This window comes from Bufo bufo, chromosome 2, assembly GCF_905171765.1.
Source record: "Bufo bufo chromosome 2, aBufBuf1.1, whole genome shotgun sequence".
Classification (NCBI taxonomy): Eukaryota; Metazoa; Chordata; class Amphibia; order Anura; family Bufonidae; genus Bufo; species Bufo bufo.
In genome coordinates, this window is record NC_053390.1 from 693,048,809 (window position 1) to 693,074,577 (window position 25,769).

Consider the following 25,769-nt stretch of genomic DNA (forward strand, 5'->3'; position numbering starts at 1 on the left):
GCGTGATGACTTCTGGATCCAGAACAAGGTCGCTGTGGTGAGCAAAATGAATAATCACATAAGGAAGGGATGGTGACTGCCCCTGCGAAATCCCCAGCAGGGAGCGCTGTGCTGGCCCTGTAAGACCAAGCTTTCCCAATGTATAACAGGGTAATCTAGGGCATTTCCCCTCAGTGCTACTACACAGTACTAATGCCCACATTGTGCCCCCTAACAGTAGTTATGACCACATTGTGTCTCCTTTACAGTAGTTATGCCCACCTTTTTGCCCCTTCACAGTAGTTGTGCCCACCTTTGTGCCCCCCTTATTGAAGTTATGGCCTCCTTGTGCCCCCTTTTGCCCCTAGTGCCCTCTCCAGCTCCATAACAACAAGAAACAAATACTTACCTGTTTCCTTGATGACCGGAACATCCGGCGTTCCCCAGCAGCAGCAGACACGGTAATACACGCACACATCGCGCTACTGGCTGTGCAGAAGGCTGATTCCCGGGCTTCCACTACTCCTCCCACACAGCCAGCAGCACAATGTGTAGCTGCTAGGGAGCACCAGAGATCAGCGGAACAGCGGAACGAACGGCTTCTTGCTTCACCATGGAAATAAACTGCCCGACAGGTGCAGCCTCTTCCCCTGGTGCACGTAACCTGGCTGCCCTCTGCCTTCCTGCTATGCCCTGCTGTATGGGTACAGGGCAGTGGTCAGGAGGGAAGACGCACAATATTTTTTTGGGGAGGGTAGGTTTTGCTGGAATGGTGAGGGCTTTTTTTTTTTTTTTTGGGACAAGATGTAGTTTTTATTGATACAATTTTTGCATATGACTTTTTGATCACTTTTTATGCCATATTTTGGGAGGTGTGCAAAAATTGCAATTCTGTCAGTTTATTTTTTATTTTTATGGGGTTCTCTATGCGGTATATATGATATCATCATTTTGTTCTGTGGGTTGATGTGGTTATGGCGACACCAAATTTATATAGTTTTATCATGTTTTACTACTTTTGCAGCATAAAATCAGTTTTGTATAAAAGAATAAATTAGCTTTTGCAATGCTATATACTAACATTTATAACATTTTTATTTTTTCACCAATGTTTAACTGTGTGAGGGATTGTTATTTCATGGACAAGATGTAGTTTTCACTGGTACCATTTTGGGGTACATATGACTTTTTGATCGCTTTGTCTAAAATTTTTTTTTTTTATGGGGTTCTCCATTCGATACATATGATAACTTTGTTCTGTGGGTCAATATGGTTATGTGATACCAAATTTATGTAGTTTTTTAATGTTTTACTACATTTGCAGCATAAAATCACTTTTGTATTAGAAATTAATTATATTTTGCATCACCATATCACCAACATTTATATTTTTTCACCAATGTAGCTGTGTGAGGGCTTTTTTTGTGTGGGATAGGATGTAGTTTTCATTGGTAACATTTTGGAATAGATATGACTTTTTGGTCAGTTTTTTAATTTTTGGGGAGGTGACAAAAACAGCAATTCCACCATTGTTTTTAAAACATTTTTACGGTGTTCACAACATGGGATTATTAACATGATATTTTTATAGATAAGGTCATTATGAACATAGCAATACAAAATATGTGTAGTTCATAGTATTTTTTCATTTTTATTCATAACATTTTTATAAAAAAATTTTAACTTACTTTTACACTTTCTTTTATCAAGTCTCACTTGGATCTTGAAGATCCAATGGGGCTGATGGCTGCACTATACTATGCAATAATATACAATGCATCAGACCCTAAGCGTGGTGGCCTGATGGGGGAGTGGGGGATCCACCTCCCTCTGTTAACCCCATAGATGCCAGATGGATGTGGCTACTGACCACAGCATCTAAGGGGTTATATGTCCGGGATCAGTGCCAGCCCCGATCTCTGTCATTGCAGCAGAGTGTCAGCTGTATGTTACTGCTGACACTCGCTGCTGATGGTGGAATCTCCATTCCTGAGCTGCTGCCATCATAGCCCCACAAGTGGTAAACCGCACAGAGGGCAGTGGATGGCATCTTGGGCACAGGGGGCACAAAGGAAGCCATGCCTGATTGCAGTCTCTGATCTTCAGAGTGTAGCAGAGACTCCAGGGCTGTGACACTTTATAGTTTCATGGCCCCGCTTAACAGCTCGGACGTAGCTTTACATCTGATTGCAGCAAGTTACATGCAATCTAGACATACAGCTACATCCATTTGCAGAAAGGGTTTAAAGGGATTATTTAACGATAGGTAACACTCCTTGTTGTTTTCTAATGTAAAATAAATAAATTTACTAATATACTTTAATTTTTTAAACTGCGTGGGTCAATCTGTTTTAGTCCCTGTTGCGTGTTTCTTGAGGAACCAAGCTTTTTCTGAACTGTTACAGTCCCACACAGGCTCTGGAGTCAGAGAGATTCCTCCTTTTTGATATGTGTTAGTGATGGGTCTGAAGGGACTGGCTGTCTGGTTCAGTTCATCAGCGAAGCCAGCGGCCTGGTCCAGCTTGGCTGATGTGGGGATTGAAGGGGGCTGGTGCTGACGAACTGAACCAGACAGCTAGCTCTTTCAAACATGTCACTAACTGGGAGAGGAGGAAGCTGATTGCCACCAAGACCACTTGATAGGGACTCAAAAAGTCCATACACTTTTGAAAATTAAAGTATCTTAGTAACTTTATTTATTTGACATGTAAAAAAAACAATGAGGCTAATAGTGTAGCTATACAGTTTGTGGTTATTGTCATACTTAGGATCTGAAGCCTACGAGGAGCCCAAAAGAATTTTGTGCCCCAAATATGTAAGTCAGTATTTTAAATTATACATGGCATTGGGGCCCAGTGATTAAGACTCTGAATGTGAGCTTTCAGAATCATGACAGTACGCCACAGTCTTCCACTGATGAAGCCATAGAAATGTACTTATTGCATTATTTATAGCTTTTTTGTAAACCTGCCATTGTTTTAGGACATGACATAGAACGCCTAAAGAAAGTACATAAAATGGTGCTGCTGTCTTGCAAAACACAAAAAAGCGAAAACAACTAAGGATTAGTGTCCCCTGTGGTAATGCTCATGTGCAGCTCACCTTCAATAAATGGAAATATTCCTATTATTGTATTTATAAATAACAACGAGGGAAAGACTTTGTAGAAAGATCAATTCCGTTTGCCAGGAGATCTCTCTTGAGTAGTTATTATCTGGGTCTTTAAGAAGCTTTGGCCTAGAAAGTGGGATTTTACTCATTTTAAAATGCTCTGCACAGTTTTATGAAGGCATCTTCAACAAAAGGAAGCCAACAGATTGTGCCAAATGGACTTAGCACACTTTTTAAATATGTGCTTTAAATTATTGCAGTATCATTGCATATTCATTCATGGAAATATGAGGATGTGCCATAATGCAGTTGGCAGCATCTGAAACTTTGTAATGAAAATGTGTTAAGCTGCAACTGTGCCTAGATGGGGTTACACAAAACCATTAAGAGTCAGCGTAACTGGGAATCTCATCAAAGCTGAATAAAACCCTTGCCCCATTAGATTCCTGCAGGTAAGACACACAAAAAATAAAAAAACATTGTATAGTGAATTACCTGCAATAAGTAAGCCTGACTAAACAGTGTAACACATATGAGCTCCATCATATTTGTAGTTCTTTCCTAAGGAGACACGAAGAGGGATATGATGAATTGCTCACCATCTGTGAATTACTAAAGTGATCATTACAAAAAATTATTATGCAAGCAATAATGTAAAATGCAGGGGTGTAGCTATAGGGGAAGCAGAGGAAGCCATTGCTTTGGGGCCCAAACCCAGAAGGGTCCCAAAATATTTTCTTGTCAAGGCCCCTTCAGCAGTATTATAAAATGAGATTGTATACAGAGACACTGCACAAAATGGAGGGAGGGCTTCCAGGCTTTGTCTAAAAGAGCGATCTTGCCTAGCCATAGGAGATGGGGTTGAACGGGAGGAGAGGGTTGCGAAGAATTTGCTGGGATGGGGGGGGGGGGGGACAAATTTAAACATTTGCTGTGGAGCCCAGTCATTTCTAATTACCCCACTGGTTAAATGCATAAAAAATATTTACATATGAATCCACCCAAGGTCAAGTTCAATTTTTTTATGTTTTAAAACTTGTAAAACTCCCTGTAAAAAATATCTTTATTTTTTATTTATTTTTATCATTTAAGGATTTCACACATAGTGTTTTCTATGCAGTTTTTCAGCCAAATCCAGCAATAGATGGATCCAGCAGGACGGAGAAGTAGTAGAAGTATTAGGCTACTTTCACACTAGTATTCTTAGAATCCGGCAGGTAGTTCCGGCAAACCGTATGCAAACGGATATCTTTTTTTTCCAGATCTGTTAGACGGATCGGGTGTTTCAGTTTCAAATGGAATAACGGATCCGGTATGTAAATTTTTTAAAGATCAAATGAACCAATTTCAGATGCAAATTGTACAGTGGCTATAAAAGACAACCGAAGGTCACATACCCCTCAGATGCTGCCTCAGAAGATAGCAAACATGATGCTGGACCACATTCAGTTTGGATTTCAGGCTCTAATCCTTGTTTCCCGCTGGAGGAGACGTCTTCTAGCCAGAATGCCCCATCGCTATTGGGTGCATCTGATCACTTCTGCCCGAATGAGAAGGGGTGCATTTGAAGTTCTCTTTTCCGAACTGTGGAATTATCCTGACAAGTTTCTTAACTACCTACGGATGAGTGTCTCCAGTTTTGACAATCTGCTACAAAGGGTGTCTCATCGCATCGAAAGACAGGACACCATTTTCCGTCAAAGTATTTCACCTGCAGAACGGTTAATGCTTACCATAAGGTAATTATGAATTTTTTAAAATTTTTTATATTTTACTAATAACTGTTATTTTTGTATACTTTTTTAACGTAGCTTTTCCGGGTTCAAAGCTGAACCCAGACATATTTCCCTACCCCATGGTATGAAAATTTTCTGTATTTGATACTGTACTCTACCTAGCGCAGCTCTTGATTGTGCAGGCCAAAGGCTTTGGAGGCTCTGCATTAGTATTGTTCACTGTGACTTCACCGGCTCCTATGGTCAGGCTTTACCCATATTTCAACCATTAGAGACGTTGACTTCACTGTGAGTAATGCTAGCCAGAAGCATACGCCTATCGTTCTCCATCACTGAATTTTCCAAAAATGTCCTTTGCCCTGTGAGAATGACCACAGAACAAAGGAAAGCATTTGAGCATTTAATGATGGTATGGCCAGTTTAAGGTTCCAAACAAGGCCAACCAAATTATATACAGTAGCTTGTATTGTTTTTGGGGGCTTTTTTTATTTTTTTACATATTTACAAATTTTTATTTACACTCTTTTTTTTTTTTCTTCTGATAGATTTATGGCAACAGGAGAAAGTTTGACATCCCTCCATTATCAGTTTTGTCTAGGAATATCCACAGTTTCCCTGATTGTTAAGTATACGTGCCATGCTTTGTGGGAGCAGTTGCATGCAGAATTTATACCACATCCAAGTTTTGGGAGATGTGCCAGTATCCTGTCTTAGGGCACGGGAAACATATGTATGTATTATCAAGCCCCAAGGCACATGTTCTGAGTACTTTAATTACAAAAAATATTTCCATTCCATTACATTTCCATTACATTAATCGCTATCGCTGATGCCCAGTACCGTTTTGTGGCAATCGATGTTGGGGCTTATGGCCGAACCAATGATTCCATGGTCTTCAAAAATTCTGACATGGGGCGAAGGCTATATAATAAACAATTCGATTTTCCACCTCCTCAACCTCTACCAGGTACTGATGCTCCACCCATGCCCTTCGTGTTGGTTGCTGATGAAGCATTTCTGATGTGTGGCAATCTAATTAAACTTTATTGCAGCCGCGGATTAAACCGGAGCAAACGCATATTTAACTACCGCCTGACTAGGGCCATGGTGAATGCGCATTCAGGATTCTGGTGGCTAAATGGTGTATTCTCACCAAACCCATTCAACTAAAAATAGAAACTGTGGATGAGGTACTGTAGTAGTAAAGGCATGTGTGGTGCTACGCAACTACAGTACCTCCTCATAAAAGAACAACTACATGTCAAACAGATCCCTGAAGACAGCGATTTGGCCAGTATTGAAAGTTTTGGACCAAGGACCACTGTAGCAGTTTCCAGGATGAGAGATTCCTTTGCTGAATATTTCTGCTCCGGAAAAGTGGACTGGCAGGACCAAATGATTTAAATTATTTGTGGGGGGGTTTTCATGAAAAATTAATGTAATTTGAATATATTCTAGTTGCAGTTTGGTTGTGTGGTTATGTGGGTGGGTGGATACAGTAGTGTGTTTATTGATTTTCAAAACCTGTTTTGTAAAATCAGTTTCAGTTTATTAAACTTTTTTTTAATACATTATAATGAGTCTTTATGCATATATTGATCTCCCCACGCTGGAGGAGAGACAAATACTTGTGTCGCTCCACCAGCGTCGGGAGATTATGTCAGGCCTCTCTTCTCCACACTAGTCCTCTTGTCAACATACTCTCCCCACGCTGGAGGAGCGACAATTACTTGTGTCGCTCCACCAGCGTAGGCAGAATATGTGAGGCCTCTTCTCTACACTAGTGTTCTATTGTCTACATACTCTCCCTACGCTGGAGGGGGGACATATACGTGTGTTGCTATGCCAGTGCAGGAAAAATTGAAGGATTCAAAAATAACCCTTTTTTTATCCCTAACGTAAAAAACCCATTGAGAAAAAAAATACAAAAACAAATAGATTTTAAAAAATATAACATTTATTAAGAATATATTAAACTTAAATTATTCAGAAAAAAAGAATTAAAAAAAATCACAATTGCCTAAAAACAGGCCTGGGTGGACTAGAAGATTGGGGGGTGGAGGGCATTGTGCCGGTTGGGAACTCTCTGTCTGTTGAGACTCTTAAATGAGGCACCACAGTGTTTTCTGTAGCTGGTCTCCCTAAGATCAGCTATTGTTTTGTTTGAGTAGTCTCCAAAGCATTGCTCCCGGTTAGCCAGAATCCTACTCCAACACTCCGAAACAGCTGTCTGTGGATGGATAACTGGCTTAGGACTTCCCCGTCACATCTTTAAAGCTTGTAAAAGAGCGGGATATTGACATAGGGGCCACTTAGTATGGTGGATTTGGTGATTTCTGTAATGGGGACACCCCTTTGCTCGGTTTTCCTTCCTTTGAGGGATATCTGGCTTTCGCTGTGTTGAAGACCCATAACTGGGGCTCCACAGTTATTTTGCATATTACTGTTTCCCAGGGAGATTTGCACTTTGGATTGCTGTGTTGAGACTCTTAAATGAGGCTCCACTGTGTTTTCTGTAGCTGGTCTTCCTAAGATCAGCTATTGTTTTGTTTGAGTAGTCTCCAAGGCATTGATCCCAGTTAGCCAGAATCCTACTCCACACTGATGAGGGGCAACACCCCGAAACAGCTGTCTATGAATGGATAACTAGCTTAGGTCTTCCGTCACATCCTTAAAGCTTGTAAAAGAGCGGGATCTTGACATAGGGGCCACTTAATATGGTGGTGTTGGTGATCTCTGTAATGGGTACACCCCTTTGCTTGGTTTTCCTTCCTTTGAGGGATATCTGGCTTTCACTGTGTTGAAGACCCATAACTGGGGCTCCACAGTTATTTTGCAAATATAAAGGTAACACTACTTAGTGGAAAACATAGATATCACAGGTATCTGATCAATATAAGAATGCACATCATTGAAAATATCACTCAAAGTAGGATGAGAATTGTCCACAACAACCATCTGAGATGCCTAATACTCTGAGTACGAGATATTCCTTCTAGCATCAGCAATTCATATAACATAACGTACTTTGTAATAAAAAGTTAATGAAGGGTATAATTAGGAGTATGGAGACAAAAACAATCAACAACGAGGGGATGAGAGACAAGAGGAAGGGTATAGGGACAAGGAGACTGAGTGGGTATGTGGAACGGAGTCAAGTCAATAAGGTCTGGTACTCTGGGGAGTTTTGGAACACAAACCATGGGGTCCATGCTGTGATAAACACTTCATGAGTGTTTCTCAAAGTAGCTGTCAGCTCCTCTATTCTCCGAATGTCCTCCACTTTGTTAACCCAAAGGTCTACAGTCGGCGGGTTAGGCGACTTCCATCTCGCCGGTATGCAGGCCCTGGCTGCACTCACCAAATGGCGGACTATGGACTTGTAAAGCAACCGGAATGGCAGGTCTGAGAGTAACAGTATAAAGAAACCGGGGGTATACGGAATAGGGAATGAAAGGATTGAAGACATGATCTTATGTATCGACTCCCAAAATTGCCTAAGCTTGCTGCAGTGCCAGAAAATGAGGATCAGAGAACCTTGTGCTAAGTCACAACGCCAGCATGACGAGGTGGTAGAAAAAAACATTCTATGAAGTCAGGTCGGGACATAGTACCATCTAGATAACACTTTGTATCCTGCTTCTTGAGATTTACTGGCAATCGATGACTTATGTGTGAAATGATACAGTTTAGGCCATTGGTCAGAGGGGATGTCCACTCCCAGATCAGTTGCCCATTTGTTAACAAAGGGGGGGGGGGGAATTCAATCCTGGTGTCACCAACTCTTTATAGAATTCCGAAAGGGAGTGCCGGTATATGCCTGAGCCAATACATACTTTTTCACAAGGTGTGAGGGATGTATCTAGGTCCGGCGTGGATGTAATAGAGGAAAGAAAGTGAGAGAGTTGCCTGACCCTCCATGGACCTAGCGAGCACGGTTCTGATAGGTTTAGTAGTTCAGTATGTGTGAACCATCTTCCCACTACTCTAAATAAAGGGGCTCGACATTTACCCGCCCATTGCCATTGGTTAAAAGGACCAGATTCCCAGCTCGCCGGGAAGTCCGGTGACCAAGGATCAGGAATAGTGGAGAGGGGGTTGGTGATATCCCTTTCTTATTAGCGTTCATGTGGTAGTGGAAAAGAGTCGGTCCTATGATAAAATGGGTCAATAGCGCCTGAGGAGTTTTAGTCATTGCCCAGGGTAGTAGAACCAGGGGGGATCGGGAGCTTAGCTGTTCAATGGTAACCCATTGTTTATAGGGGGCATGACGACACCAGTCCAGGACTCACTGTAACATGGTGGTGGCATAGTATTTGCTGAGGTCTGGTATCCCCAGACCCCCCTGCTCTTTTGGAACATGGAGTAAAGAGCGGGATAGTCTTGATATTCGTCCTCCCCAAATGAACCTGAACAGATCTCGGTGAGCAGATGTACGGGCAGTGTCTGAAAGAGATATAGCAGACGTGGTAGGACATTCATCTTGTAGATGGCACAGCGGCCAAACATTGTATAGAGACCTTTAGACCATCTATTCAGATCTTCTCTGATCCGACTTAGAAGGGGGGTAAAGTTCCTGCTATAGATCTCTTTCAGATCACTTGGAATCCATGTCCCCAGGTATTTGATTGCACCCTTAGTCCATTTAAAAGGGAAAGCAGCGGCCAAGGTTGATTCCTGCAGGGGCGGACTGAGAACCCTCAGGGCCCCCGGGCAAAATAAATCAAGGGTCCCCTTATAGGCCCCACCCATGTTCTGCTGCAAGCCCCACCCTTGTCCCGCCTCCATGCCCCGCCTCCAGCCACACCCTACCCAATCTTTAATAAGATTTAAAAGTTAAAGCGACACAAAAGGCACCCAGACCACTTCAGCTCATTGAAGTGGTCTGGGTACAGTGTCCCTTTTGCAAATCGAGCTGCAATGTTCTAGAGAAACTGCATTGTTTACGTTACAGCAATAAGTCAGCCTCTAGTGGCTGGCAGCCACCTGAGGGCTTCCTGGAGTAAAACAGACCTTTGGTCTGGTATCTGACGCGGGACGTCCTCACACTCTGCGTGAAGACCTCCAGGGTCAGATTTTTCCCCATAGGAAAGCATTGATTCAATGCTTTCGTATGGGGTGATCTAATCTCAGCGTCCATTAGTGAGCCTCTGTTAGAAACAGTCCCCTCCACCTTGTACTTGTTCCACTGATCTGCTACTTGCGGGCTACGTGGGCATGAGTTCAGTCACTTCGGCGCGTGATCCCGCGAGACCCGTGACCTACAGCGGCGGGTCTCGCGGGATCACGCGCTGCAGGACGGGATTGCGCACCGAAGTGACTGAACTCATGCCCGCGCAGCCCACAAGTAGCGGAACAATTACAAGAGGGGTGGGGAATAGCCAAAAAATATTTTGAACCAAAAGGTGTGCTTTTGGTGGGTTTTGAACTAATGGTGGTCTGTGGATGGCACTGTTGTGGGGGCTCTGTGGATGGCACTGTGGTGGGGGCTCTGTGGATGGCACTGTTGTGGGGGCTCTGTGGGTGGCACTGCCGTGGGGGCTCTGTGGATGGCACTGTCGTGGGGGCTCTGTGGATGGCACTATCGTGGGGGCTCTGTGGATGGCACTGTCATGGGGGCTCTGTAGGTGGCACTGTCGTGGGGGCTCTGTGGATGGCACTGTCGTGGGGGCTCTGTGGATGGCACTGTCGTGGAGGCTCTGTGGATGGCACTGTCGTGGGGGCTCTGTGGATGGCACTGTCATGGGGGCTCTGTGGATGGCACTGTCGTGGGGGCTCTGTGGATGGCACTGTCGTGGTGGCTCTGTAGGTGGCACTGTCGTGGGGGCTCTGTGGATGGCACTGTTGTGGGGGCTCTGTGGATGGCACTGTGGGTGACACATATATAGCACCTTATTCTATATATGTGTCATCCACAGATCCCATCATAACAGTGTCCCTGTGAGTGAATGACCCCCAATACAGGGTCTGGGGGCTGGCATCTGGTGTTGTAATGGCAGCGGGGCCCGGTGCAGTCACTGTATTCTATCGCACCGGGCCCCGCTCACTGTAATACTAATTTTCATATGTGAACAAGAAGAGAAATCCTCTGCGATCCTCTCCCTCTCTGTACTCACAAACTCAGTAGCAGGCAGGCCGGGCGGCAGCGCAACTCACTGACGTCACGCGCCTGCTCCGCCTGCTTCATTGAAGTGGGAGGAGCAGGCGCGTGACGTCAGTGAGTTGCGCTGCCGTCCGGCCTGTCTGCTACTGAGTTTGTGAGTACAGAGAGGGAGAGGATCGCAGAGGATTTCTCTTCTTGTTCACATATGAAAATTAGTATTACAGTGAGCGGGGCCAGGTGCGATAGAATACAGTGACTGCACCAGGCCCCGCTGCCATTACAACATTGTTATTCTGCGGCGGGCCCCCATCCCGGCCGGGCCCTCGGACCATGTCCGAAGTGCCCGACCGGTCAGTCCGCACCTGGATTCCTGTGTGTTTGTCAGTGATATATTTAATGCTTCTGATTTTTAAAATTTAATTTTCAGGTTAGTAAGAGTGTTGTATGTGTTTAATTCCGCAGTTAGGTTTGGGAATGAGATCAGGGGTTTGGTTAAGGTGAACAAGTCGTCTGCATAGGCCGCTATTTTAATCTCCTGGGTGCCAACTGTGATGCTTGTGATGGGCTGATTCCTCCAAATTGTCCGATGTAGAGGCTCTTATGTGAGTACAAATATTAAGGGGGAAAGACGACACCCCTGACGAGTGCCATTCCGAATGTCGAAATCAACAGATGAAACCCATTGACCTTTGTTGCTGCAGTCGGGGAGGTATAGAGAGAACCAATCCAGGTCATCATAGAGTCACCTATGTCTATGTAATTCAAGACTTCGAATAACCAAGGCCAACTTACTCTGTCAAATACCTTTTCAGCATCAGTGGACAGAAGACACAACTGTGAGCGTTGTAATTTGGCTTGGTATATCAAGTTTAATACTTTGGTCGTATTATCTCTGGCCTCTCTGGATGGTATAAAACCCACTTGGTCTGTGTGTGAATTAGGTCTGTTAAAAGGGGGACGAGGCGCATGGCCAACATTTTTTAGAATAATTTCAGATCAACATTTAACAATGAGATCGGTCGGTAACTTGCACAGGCTGCTGGATCTTTTCCCTCTTTATGTATCACTGTGATATGGGCATGTGTCATGTCTCTGGGGAGAGGTGGCCTAGAGAGATCGAGTTCAGCGCTTTTGTGAGCTGTGCTTTCAAAAGGGTTAGGTATTTCTTGTAATAGGAGGCAGTTAGACCGTTTGGGCCAGGGGCTTTACTTGGTTGCATAGATTTTAAGGCTTGCACTATTTCCTCCTCTGAAATGGGTTCATTAAGGGCCACGATAGCCTCACGTGAGATCTTTGGCAATTCCAAGTCCGCTAGGTATTTGAGCATTGCTAGAGTCAGGGTCAGGTCACTTTGGCTTGGGCCAGGGAGTTTATATAGGTCCCTATAATAAAAAGCAAAAGCTTCTGTTATTTTTTCAGGGTTGTTAAGATTGAGACCTCTGGGGGAGGCAAACAATGGAACATAATTTCTCGCTTTTTGTTCCCGTAATGATCGAGCTAGCGTCCTACTGCATTTATTACTGTATTTAAAGAAGTGCCTTCTGCCCTTAGTTAGTAATGTTTTGGTGCGCATGTCCAGTTTTTCTTTAAGTTTCCCCCTTGCTAGTGACAGAGCTGTGTGGACAGCTATAGTATGTGATTGTTTATGTGTCTGCTCTAAGTGGGAAATTTCGTCCAGAAGGTGTGAAATTTCGTCCGCTCTCTCTTTTTTACGCCTGGCTCCATGTTTGATAAGAGCTCCCCTGACCACGCATTTATGGGCCGCCCATACCGTCAGGGGGTAAATGTCGCCCACCTGATTCTCCTCAAAGTAACGTTTGAGAACCATGTGGATGTCTTGTGAAATTTCTATGTCTTGTATCAGAGATTCATTTAGTCTCCAGTGCCAGGACTTCGGTGTGGGTAGGGGAGTTTTCAAAGATACATGCAACATTGCATGATCTGAGAAAGTCATGGGGTCTATGGTGGACAAGTTGAGGGAGGGCATTGCCGCGTGTCTGATCAGAAAGTAGTCTAGTCTAGAGTATACATCCCTTGCTGGGGAATAGTAGGTATAGTCTCAAGCGTTTTGGCTTAGCATCCTCCACACGTCCACCAACTGGTGTGAGTATAGTAGACACTTAATGTGGTGTAGGTAAGAATAAGCTAAATGGGAGGCTCCCCTAGAGACATCTATCAGTGGGTCTATGGCGAAGTTTAGATCCCCTCCGACCAATAACGTACCCTCCATAAAATCTTCCAATCTGGTATTAGGTAGGTATATATTGGCCAGGGTGTAGAGCTGTTGGGTGATCCAACCCTTTACAAATAGAAATCTGCCTTCCTCATCTGTTCTGGTATCTACGAGTTCCCAGGGGGCGTTCCTAAATATCAGAATACTCACTCCTCGTGATTTTCAAATGGAGTAGCAGCTGTGATAGGTGTCTGGGTACCTGGGAGATTTGAAGAGGGGAAGGGCATCCCTACGGAAGTATGTTTCCTGTATAAAACCAAATTGTACCTTCTTGCTCCATAGGAGCCGGAGAATGGAGGACCTTTTCTCAGGTGTGTTGAGACCGTTGGCATTGATAGAAGCAAAGTTGATAGTAGACATGTTTCAGTCCTAAAACCAGAAGATAGATAGAAGGTGTAGGGGAAGGGGGGGGGGACAGGAACACTGGGGGGGGGGGGGGGAACCAACAAGGGGTTACAATAGGGTAGCTCTAAAGGCTAAATGTCCTCTCTGGCTTGTCCAGAACGGAAAACACACAAAGGTAATTATACCAATAGAGTGGCGTAAACAAAAAACCCCACTTAGCAATTCAGGGTGAGCTCAACAGTAGGTCCACCCAGAACCCCCTTCCTACGTTGCCAGAGGCTGAGCAACTAAAACTGCTTACCTTTCCCTGGGCCCAGTGTATTAGGTACACTGGGTAGTTTTCTTAGAAAGTCCGGGATGGTATAGCCAGTAACTGTCCTACCACTGAAGGGCCGAATTCTGCCATTCGGAAGGTAGGGAGAGGAAGTCAAAGTTAAATAGGCGACTCCCTGAGCAAAAAAATCACGTATTTAGAAATATGTGATATATAGCTTTATTCTTCATTTATCAGGGTAGGTTCCGCACAAGGATCCTGTGCTGTTGATTGAGATCCTTGGAAGAGTTCCTGTGAAGGCTTGCTACGGGAGCTGCGAGATGTCATATTGACAAAGGGCATAGAAACCGGGATCTCTAGCCAGTCCGGAATCTCAACTGCAAGTACCTCCAAAAATCGTGCCAGATCCTCAGCCTGATCCGGGGAATGTAGGTCAAAAGAAAGGCCATTTCTATGAATGATAAGGTGGAATGGGTGACCCCAACAGTATGTAGCTCCCGTTTCAGAGATAGAGTGCAAGAGGGGTTTCAGGGTGCGTCTCATTAATAGGGTTCACCTCGAGACATCTGGTAGCAATTGAATCTGGGTATTCCCAAACATAACAGGGCCCTGTCTCCATGCTCGCTGCAAGATTTCCTCTTTTTCCCTAAAAAAGTGTACTCTACATAAAACATCTCTGGGCGCAGGGTTATCTGGACGTCTAGGTCCCAGGTCTCTGTGTACTCTGTGTAGTTCTATCACTGCCTCCATAAGTTTGGCAAGAAGATGGTGGCCACAGCTTTGCGCAGGTCTGTCGCAGAGATTTCTGCAGCTTGATATTGCTACGACGTACCCTATTTTCTTGGTCGTCTAGTTGTAAAAGTAAGTGTCTGTTCATATCTCGCTGACGGGTGAAGGTTTTCCACCTTAGTAAGCCTGGAATTTAATGACGATGAGGCTTGTATCTGGTTGGATAACTTCGCAGACATTGAAATCAAGTCCGATTTTATGGCAGCAATGGCCTGTTCTTGATGGGTTTCAACTCTGCATATTATTGCTTCAAGATCGTTCTTTGTAGGAAGGTTAGAAAGTAGGGACCAGATATCTTTCAGTTTAAGGCATTTAGGCCGCCTGCTATCAGTGGAGGAGGCAGAAGATGGTGTTTCAAAGGCATCTGAAAGGTCCGGATTCTGGAATATTGCTGGAGTAGATGCCAGATCTGGACTTGCTGTTCTAGCAGGAGGGAGTCTTCCATCATTAATGGGTATAAAGTCCCTTGCATTAGGAGATAAGGCTCTGGATTGCGCAACATTTACAGGCGATCTGTCGCCATTTTGTCGGGTTAATTTCCCCTTGACATCTGCAGGCGTTAACACTGCTGGAGGGTCAGGGATCACAAGGCCCAAGTGTTTGTCTGGCTGTGTGGCACTCACCGGGTCAGGTGTCTGGAAGTTAGCCAACTTCAGCAGTCTCTCTTCCTGCCATGGCCATGTCAGGGACACTGGATGCTGTGGTACCTGAGCCAGAGGCAGGATTGATTGATGGCCTGCCCTGGGTACACTTTCATCTCCACTGTGGCTCCACTGTTTCACGGGCGCAACCTCCATCCCGCTTGTTGGCGCCATCTTGGCTTCAGCCGGTCCTGAGTTTTGACTGAAATAGCGGGCAATATGTTGTTCCGGGGCCAGGTAAGTGGATCCTCAGCGTCCTGACCTTCTCACCATTATCCCTCTCTGGGGAAACCGAGTTAGATGAGGCTAGAAGCTCAATTGGAGGGCCCAGGGTCTGTAGAGGTGCTTGCTTACAGCGCTATGCTCAGGCCACGCCCCCCAAAAAATGGTTTTCTATTTCATTGATCTAGCCACAACAACAATGAAAATACATTTCTTGTTAAACTATCGGTGGCAGTGACCCACATCATCTAGACGGTAAACCACTTCTGAGCAATAAAACATACGTGTATGCAATCTACGAATGAAATACTGTATGCTTACGGCACTGCTCCTGTTGCCTGTCTCCGAGGTCCTCCCAATTCGGCACAATTGCCTCACCGAATTCGTGCCAGAGGAGGCGGGTTGTGCGGTAGCCTGTGTGGCGGCGGTTGGTGTAGTCCACCAACGCTGGACGCACCTCCACCATCTGGATGACGAGGTAATTATCTATAAAAAAGCCAACCTCCTCCTCATCCATTCTGGTGGAGACTCTGGAACCCTAAATAACAAAAAAACAAAAATTTAAATACTGTTTGAAACTTTTCAAATTTAAAAGACTTTGATTGCAAATACTCACAGGACCCCGACCGCCGCGCGCTCCCCGAATCGAGCGGAGGCTCGAGGACCTCTCTGAGAGGCAATGGGACGATATAGCTGTAAAACAGAAAACAAATTATGATTTCAGAACATACAATAACATGTATTTTTGGGGGAAAAAAATAGAAAATTAAACACCTACCATTTGCTGTCCTCCACCCCCACTTTCCTCCTCTGCAATTCTTTCTTGGCCGGGATGCAACTCCTCCACAGACGATAACTGCGAGAAAAAATAAAAAACATAATTAGAATAATGGCAAAATATTACAGTGGGGCTTGCTATAATCCAACTTGACATACCGTATCATGTCGGTGACGTCGGCAAGGAGGAGTGCTCCCGGCCTCACTTGAAGAAGATATGTTTCTTAAAAAAATAAATAAATAATATTTGAACTTTAAACACAACAAGCAGACTCACGTAAATATTACTTAGGCTACTTTCACACTAGCGGCAGTATGATCCGGCGGGCATTTCCGCCGATTTGGATGTGACTGAAAGCATTTGTGAGATGGATCCGGATGCGGATCCGTCTCACAAATGCATTGCAAGAACGGATCCGTCTCTCCGCTTGTCATGCGGACAGACGGATCCGTCTTGTATTTTTTTTCAAATTTTTACCAGTCTGCGCATGCGCAGGCCAGAAGGACGGATCCGGCATCCCGGTATTTTGAATGCCGGATACGACACTAATACATTCCTATGGGGAAAAATGCCGGATCCGGCATTCAGGCAAGTCTTCAGTTTTTTTCGCCGGAGATAAAACCGTAGCATGCTATGGTTTTATCTTTTGCCTGATTAGCCAAAATGACTGAACTGAAGACATCCTGATGCATCCTGAACAGATTACTCTACATTCAGAATGCATGGGGATAAAACTGATCAGTTATTTTCCGGTATAGAGCCCCTAGGACGGAACTACAGTATATGTCGGAAAAGAAAAACGCTAGTGTTAAAGTACCCTTACTTTACATTTATGGAACTTTTTTCCTGTCTTGCAGGCAGTCGGGCGGGCTGTCTGGCAGTCGGGCGGCCTGTCTAGAGGGCTGTCTGTTTGGAAAGGTGGACAGGCTTGCTTTGTTTTTGTTTTTTTAAATTATTATGAGAAGTGGTAGTTATGTTCTTGTACCTATGACTACTAGTCCTAGCATCCCCTATGTACTTATACTACATGCAGTCCCTATGTACTAATGCATAGTGACTGCAGGTAGCATAAGTACTTAGGGGATGCTAGGAGTAGTAGTCATAGGTACTGCAACTCCTAGCATCCCCTATATACTTATACTACCTGCAGTCACTATGCAATACTACATAGGGACTGCAGGTAGTATAATAAGTACATAGGGGATGCTAGGAGTTGCAGTCCTAGGTACTACTGCTCCTAGCATCTCCTGTGTACTTATACTACTAGCAGTCCCTATGCAATAGTACATAGGGACTGCAGGTAGTATAAGTACATAGAGGATGCTAGGAGTAGTAGTCCTAGGTACTTCAACTCCTAGCATCACCTATGTACATATACTACCTGCAGTCCCTATGCAATAGTACATAGGGACTGCAGGTAGTATAAGTACACTTTTTTCTAACTCTATAATAATATTGGTTGGCTTACTTTGAGACAGAATTTTACACCAGGATTGTGGCATATTTTTGGCATAAAGGAGCGCACCTTATGCCATGCCCCTTGCTTACAAGACAGCCCCCCTTTTTTTTTATAAACCTGTGCCTTTTCGAGCAAGTCAGAAAAATGAGAAACTTTAGCTGCACCAAATTGCGTGGAAATTTCCCCACTCTTTAGATATATTCTAGGTGCAGACACATTAGTAAATCTAGGCCATTGTGCATGAAACCCCTGTTAAGTGTTTTGTTGTGATATTTAAACATGTTTTTTTATTGGCTTTTCTTTTGTATTGTCTCTTTGTACATACCGTTTTCTGGCTTCTTCAACACTATATTGAAAAGAGAAGTGATGCCTGTGGAGTAAAATGGCAGAAACAAAATGTCATACCTTTACCATGCAGCTCCAACAGAGCTGAGCTGCAGCACTAGGCACAGTCACACCTGTATGGACATTGCTCTGCCAAATATTGCAGGGAAGAAGCCCCCCAAACACCAGTGAGTTCTATAACCATTACTGTTTATCTATTATGTTTATAACACTACAAAGACTTTATCACTTTTATATTTAGCTCATTTTGACATTTATTATATAGGTGCACTTTTACATAAGTGTTAGGCCTCATGCACACCACAGTTGTTTTTCTCGGCCTCCGTTCCGGGTTTTTTGCGGATAGGATGGGGACCCATTCATTTCAATGGGTCAGCAAAAAAATGCTGATAGTTCATCCGTTTGTGTTCTGCGTCCGTTGTCCGTGTTTCCCTTCAGCAAAAAAAATAGTGCATGTCCTACTTTCTTCACATTTGCGGACAAGGATAGGCATTTATTACAAGGGATCTGTGGAAAAAACGGATCCTCCAAAAAAAACGGATGCCGCATCAGTTTTTTTTAGCGGACGCACAATTTGCGTACGCAAAAAACAACTGTCGTGTGCATGAGGCCTTAGGCAAATTTATTTATCGGATTTGTGGGAGGGGAGGCTGGTGAACGCCGCTATTTAGGGCCGTCCTCAGGCCCTATGAGACGTCAGCATGCCCGCTTTTTACTCCCAGGTCGGCGTGCGGGCGGTCTCGGCAGAATTCGCGGCATCGCACATCAGCGGTGGGTCGAGGGCGCGGCGAGAGGGGAGCGCTTTTTCCAGCTGTAGGAACTACGGCAGACTTGAAGTAGAATCGGGGTTGCTTGAAAGGGGGGGGGCAGTCATAACACCAGCGCTGGTTGGAACATGTGGTGCGGGCTGTGATGGTCCCGCTATTGTGCAATGGTGTCTGTGTTCATAGGGAGTCTTGCCCTCCCTGGTGCAGGGCCTTCTGTGTGGTGCCCTACCGTATGTTTCCCAGCGATGGGGGAACTGCAGTGCATGCGGGACATGTCGCATCGCATTTATATATAAAAGTTTTGTTTGACTTGTTTTGGTTTAGGCTGTGTTTCCTTCTATATGCATGAGGCCCTTCATCACCCACTGTGCGATTTTACGACATCAGGTTTCAAACTATACTACTCTCTATAATATTGTACGGGGCGTCACATCACCAGTCTAATTAATTAAATCAGCGCAGCCTCTCCATAACCTTAGCATTCCTACAGGTACTACAGACCAAGCACGTTGGCCCGGTTACGGTAGCTGGTCATGTTACAGGCATTAGGTAGCACGGGTTCATTAAAGAGGTCATGAGTAGGCTCTGGTTAAGGTCGGTTATTTCTCATTTAAAGAGGACCTTTCACTGATCCTGACATTGTGAACTAAGTATACAGACATGGAGAGCGGCGCCCGGGGATCTCACTGCACTTACTATTATCCCTGGGCGCCGCTCCGTTCTCCCGCTATGCCCTCCGGTATCTTCGGTCACTAAGTTATGGTAGGCGGAGATTTCGGTCACTAAGTTATGGTAGGCGGAGTCTGCCCTTGTTCTGCTGTAGCGCTGGCCAATCGCAGCGCAGAGTTCACAGCCTGGGAGGTTCTTTTCTCCCAGGCTGTGATCTCTGCGCTGCGATTGGCCAGCGCTACAGCAGAACAAGGGCAGACTCCGCCTACCATAACTTAGTGACTGAAATCTCCGCCTACCATAACTTAGTGACCGAAGATACCGGAGGGCATAACGGGAGAACGGAGCGTCGCCCAGGGATAATAGTAAGTGCAGTGAGATCCCCGGGCGCCACTCTCCATGTCTGTATACTTAGTTCACAATGTCAGGATCAGTGAAAGGTCCTCTTTAATGTCGTTCGTTTTGTTTTAGTTACTAATGTCATACGCCTCCGACATCGAGGGAACATCTTTGTTACATGGAAGTGTTGATTTCCAATCTGAACAGGGCGCTGTTCCTTCAATGAGCTCTTGAACTATTTCTAAGTTGACGGCGGAGTTGTGGAAGAGGGGGATACCTTCCCCAGCAACAGCTAGGAAGCAGAACTTTCCACCTCCTCTGCTTAGAGGTTTCAGGTCCCAGTCAGGAGATGATGTCCATAAACACTATACGGACATCTCTTACCCAACTTCATGCAGCATTCAATTCAATGGCCACGTCCAGTTCAGACATCCAGGCTAGGCTGGAGACGGTGGAGAATAGGGATGTGTCGTCTAGCTTAGTGGTACAGAGACGTCAAGTGGCCTCAACATCACAAGCTAGGGTCCCTGGTGGGTCGGTTAATTGTTCCCAACATATCACTGTCCCATTTTATTCTAGCTAACATTCGTCAGGACGTCCTTGAAGGTAAGGATGGTAATTTAGCTACTCTACTTGCAGCAGCGTATGAGGTCCCTGACAATAAGATCATAGCCTGTGGGGAAGTTGCATCATTCTCAAATCCAAAAACGTAAGACTTAATAGGAAGTTAAATGTTCTGAGTTCATTCAAGCATTTAGTCTATTTTGCGATGTTATCTGTTCAGTCAGTCACATAGGAGGGAAGAGTTGGTCCGGTATTTATAAGGTGGTGAATTCAGGTCATAAATACGGGGTACGTCTTTTTACGACTACTACCATTCGGTTCAGCTAAAGCAGCAGCTGTTCTCGCTCAGTTTCGGCACGTTACTGGTTGGTCTTATATCAACACAGAATTGTACAATGTGTAATTCTTTCTCGCATACAGCTAAAATGGTGTTCCACTCTTAATTTACTGTCAAGAAGCGACACAGATTAGGAACGTTCCAGGTCCATCACCTAGCAATAGCAGGGTCGGTTTAGGGGTTGATAAATCGGGCCGGCCAATTAAGTATCTCGGTAGGTTACAAATTTGTGATAAATTTTAATCATACAGCACGTCTCTATAGTCAGTGCAGGTTGTTTTACTCGTGTTCCATACGTTTTAGAGCCCATCCCCGTGTCGCTTATCCACGGAAGTACAACCACACAGCATGACTAAGCATGATAGACACTTTACTTAAGACTCATTTGAAGGACCATCCTGAACCCGGCTGGGTTCAGGATGTACTTGACGGCGTAGGAAATGGTTTCCACATGAGTTTGGTTGCGTTACCTCAGTCATATGATGACTGTAGGTACCTTCTGCCGGACTCAAAAACCCAGGGTCAGTCTCGGAGCTGATTCAGACGAAGTTAGATAAGGGATATCTGCTAGGACCATTGAGTCAGCCTCCTTTTGACTGTAGGAGGGTGAGCCCCATCGGGGCCCAACGTTCTTGGTCTATCACTAGTCTGTACTCCTTGATACCATCAGAGGAGTTCTCTATGAAGTGTTCTTCTGTTGACGAGGCCTTTTTGGATGATACTCCTTTAGGTAAACGTGCATGGTTGTCAAAAGCGGACGTTACAGATGCTTTAAGTTACTCCCGTTGCTACCTGAGTTATGGCAGTGGCGCGATATTAGGTGGGAAGGCCGATATTATTTTTCCAATAGTCTTGTTTTGGACAGATAATACTGTTACCGCAGACATCCTTATGAAGGTGAGATCAGGTTCTATAGAAATCATGTCGTTGCTAAAAGGTTGGTGTGGCTGGCAGTACAGCATGGGTTTCATTTCGTGTGTACACTCATTAGTGGTGATAAGAATGTTGCAGCAGACGCTCTTTCCCGGCTTAACTTCAGCTCTTCGTCCAGGTATTCCCATAAGCAGCCTCCTTGCCGACACCAACGCCTCATCACAATTTACGGGTGATGGACTAGCGTTGCACCTCGCCGCGGTCAGGAGTCTGGTTGCTAAATCATTATCCAGCAACACGATGTAAGCGTATAAGACCGCTTGGGGATTATTCAACCCGTTTAAGGGAGCGTATCCACCTGGCGGCACGGGGCACATATCTTATCTAATGGCATTGTAGCTTTTTGCCACTCTGACCTCAAGCTAGCGCATAGTATTATTATGGCATTCCTGGCTGGCATATAGCATTACTACTGTGTTCAACACCCCGATCAGCCGTTTCTTTTTTTCAGCGCAACCCATCAAAGTGTCGTTAAGAGGAATTCCGGGACTGACGGCCAAAAGTCAATCTACGCGTCAGCCAGTGTCAGGGCAGATGAGTCGGAGTTAGTAGCATCTAATGGCGCCCCACTTAGTACTCCGACCTTCATGAAGTACATTCGCATTATGTTAATCAATATGGGGGTGAATCCGATGTCGATATCGGGCCACTCTTTCAGAATTACAGCGGCATCCGCTGTTTCAAGGGATTACATTCCGGTGCGTGTCATTAAGAGGTTGGGTAGGTGGAAATCATCATGTTATGTATGGTATACTTTAGATCCATATAATGAAAGATCTCTTGTAGAGTTGAGCGGACACCTGGATGTTCGGGTTCGGCAGGTTTGGCCAAACTTGAAAAAAAAGTTTGGGTTCGGGACCCGAACTTGACCCCGAACCCGAACCCCATTGAAGTCAATGGGGACCCGAACTTTTGGCCACTAAAATGGCTCTAAACAGTCCTGGAAAGGGCTAGAGGGCTGCAAAAGGCATCAAAATGTGCTTAAGAGCATGGCAATTGTTCTGCAAACAAATGTGGATAGGGAAATGACTTAAAATAACATAAAATACAGAAAAATAAAAATAAAAATCTGGATCTAGGAGTAGGAGGTTGAGGAGGCGGTGGATGGGTGGATGTGGCGGTATAGGTTAACGTGGCGGTGTAGGTGGAAGCGGCGGTGAAGGAGGAATAGGTAGCCAACACTGATTTGTGTTGTTTTTTATTTTTAAATTGGGGTATCCCCCAAAATATTGGGACATATAACAAAATAAAACAAAGAATAAGTGCACTTGAGTACAAGAATGGATGGTTGAGGCTGGTATAAATGTCTAATCTGCACAAAGTACGGACAAGTCCTGTGGGATCCATGCCTGGTTCATTTTAATAAATGTAAGCTTGTCCACATTGGCTGCGGCCTGTGATAATGCTCTCTGCCATGCTAAACACACATTCACACTATACACTGGCTGCAGGGCAGGTCAGCACCTCCGAAGCTGAAAAAGCTTTTCCACATTTGGGCCATGCTAACCCTGCCTTCTCAGGTGCTGGCGGTGCCCCAGCTGCGTTGGCGACATCTTCCTCCTCCTCTGCCTTCGCCTTGTGCTTCCACTGTGCCCCCGCTGTCAGGTGGGAATGCCATCAGCAGCGTGCGCTTGTAGTCACGCATCTTCCGATCAGTAACAGATGTTTTCCCAAAATTTAGTTCCCTGTCAGCAATGCAGAGCAGGGGTTCATTCACGGCAAAAGGGGGTTCATGTCACCCAGCAATAGAAGAGAGGATTTTGAGAGATTTAGGCCCCTGTCACCCAGGCACAGCAGGGGTTCATTCACGGCTAAAGGGGGTTCATGTCACCCAGCAATAGAACAGAGGATTTTGAGAGAACGAGGCCCCTGTCACCCAAGCACAGCAGGTGTTCATTCACGGCAAAAGTGGGTTCTTGTCACCCAGCAATACAACAGAGGATTTGGAGAGATTTAGGCCCCTGTCACCCAGGCACAGCAGGGGTTCATTCACGGCAAAAGGGGGTTCATGTCACCCAGCAATAGAACAGAGGATTTTGAGAGATTTAGGCCCCCGTCACCCAGGCACAGCAGGGGTTCATTCACGGCAAAAGGGGGTTCATGTCACCCAGCAATAGAACGGAGGATTTTGAGAGATTTAGGCCCCTGTCACCCAGGCACAGCAGGGGTTCATTCACGGCAAAAGGGAGTTCATGTCACCCAGCAATAGAACAGACGATTTTGAGAGATTTAGGCCCCTGTCACCCAGGCACAGCAGGGGTTTGTATACGCCAAAAATGGTAAAATGTGACCAGACAATTGAAAATAAGATTTTTTTCAATTTAGGGCACTAAAATTGGCACATTTTTGCATTAAAATGGCTCTAAAATAGTCCTTGAAAAGGCTAGAGGGATGTAAAAGGCAGTAATATGTGCTTAAGAGCATGGCAACTGCTCTGCAAACAAATGTGGATAGGGAAATAACTTAAAATAAAGAAAAATAACTAAAAATGACAAATTATTAACCTGCAACTCAGAGAAGGAGGTGGATATGGAGTCGGAGGTTGAGGAGGCGTTGAATGTGGTGTTGTAGGTGGAGGCAGCAATAGAGGAGGAGGAGGTAGCCGACAATGTTTTTTTTTTATTTTTTATTGGGGTAGGTAGCCCCCAAAATATTGGGATAAATAAAAAATAATAAAACAATGAATCATTGCACTTGACTTGAGTACAAGAATGTATGTTTGATGGTGGTATAAATGTCTATTCTGCACAAGGTACAGACAAGTCTTGTGGGATCCAAGCCTGGTTCATTTTAATGAACGTGAGCTTGTCCACGTTGGCTGTGGACATGCGGCTGCGTCTGTCTGTAATGACGCCTCCTGCCGTGCTAAATACACGTTCAGAGAGTACACTGGCTGCATGGCAGGCCAGCACCTCCAAGGCATACAGGGCAAGCTCTGGCCATGTGGACAATTTGGAGACTCAGAAGTTGAATGGGGCAGAACCATCATTCAGTACGTGTAGGCGTGTGCACAGGTATAGTGTTAATCGCGAATATTCTAATTTCGAATTTTTATCGCGAATATAGGTAATTCGAAAATTCGCGAATATTTAGAATATAGTGATATATTCGTAATTTCGAATATTCGAGATTTTTTTAATGCAAATTTTCGTAATTCGAATTTTTATTGCAAATTTTTCAATTGCCGAGTAAAAACATGATTCCTCCCTGCTTCTTGCTTGTGGGCCAATGACTCATTGGCCCACAAGCAAGAAGCAGGGAGGAATCATGACTTTAAATGGGAAAAATGATGAATATTCTAAAAAACTAATATTTAGCACTATATCGAATATGTTCATTTTTTCAAATATTCGTAATATTCTAAAACAAGAATATATAGCAATATAGCAATATTCGAAAAAAACGAATGTAGAGCAATTTAGCTAATATAGTGCTATAATCTTCTTTGTAGTTTGTATTTGGAATTTTTGGAGGTGTAGAAACTCCTAGTCTGAATGTGCCTTTATTTCCATCCACAGGCAGCATTCTGGTGCACATGTGAGGCCCGGGCTATATCAGCCAGTCTTGGGTGGGGCTCAGAGCTCTCTGCCTCCTCCCATTGTATGCATGGTCACATGCTGGAGGTTACTGGGAGATTGCTTTGAGTCGGACCTTGCGCACCTGTAATTCGCCCACTGGCTCCTGGTATTGCCCATACGGCCCAGGTAGGTTTAGCGTTAGGTTCCCGAGCTACTTGAGAAACCTTGGCGCGGTGCGCGGGCTCAGACATGTCCTCCAAGTAGGATATGTTGGCTAATTCTCAATTTTACACCAGTACGAGGGTTAGTAAGACCGCAGAGTGCACCTGTATTTGTTTTTGTTATGTTATTTTGACTGTTTATCACATCCACACAATTGCTATCCTGTGTAGGATGTCCATTGTGGTACTTGTGGTCCGCAGCAGACATCCTCCATTGTATGCATTTTTGCTGGGGATTGCCATTAGCAACGGGCCACAAGTGCAGGATCTGCCCCCCCGGTATAGATGCACCACTGCATATGGGGTTGAGCACTTCCTGCTTTTTAATACCACGCCAATCTGTAGTCTATAATCTTCTTTGTCTAATAGTTGTATTTTTTTTCTCATCTGAAGTCCAGATTGGAAA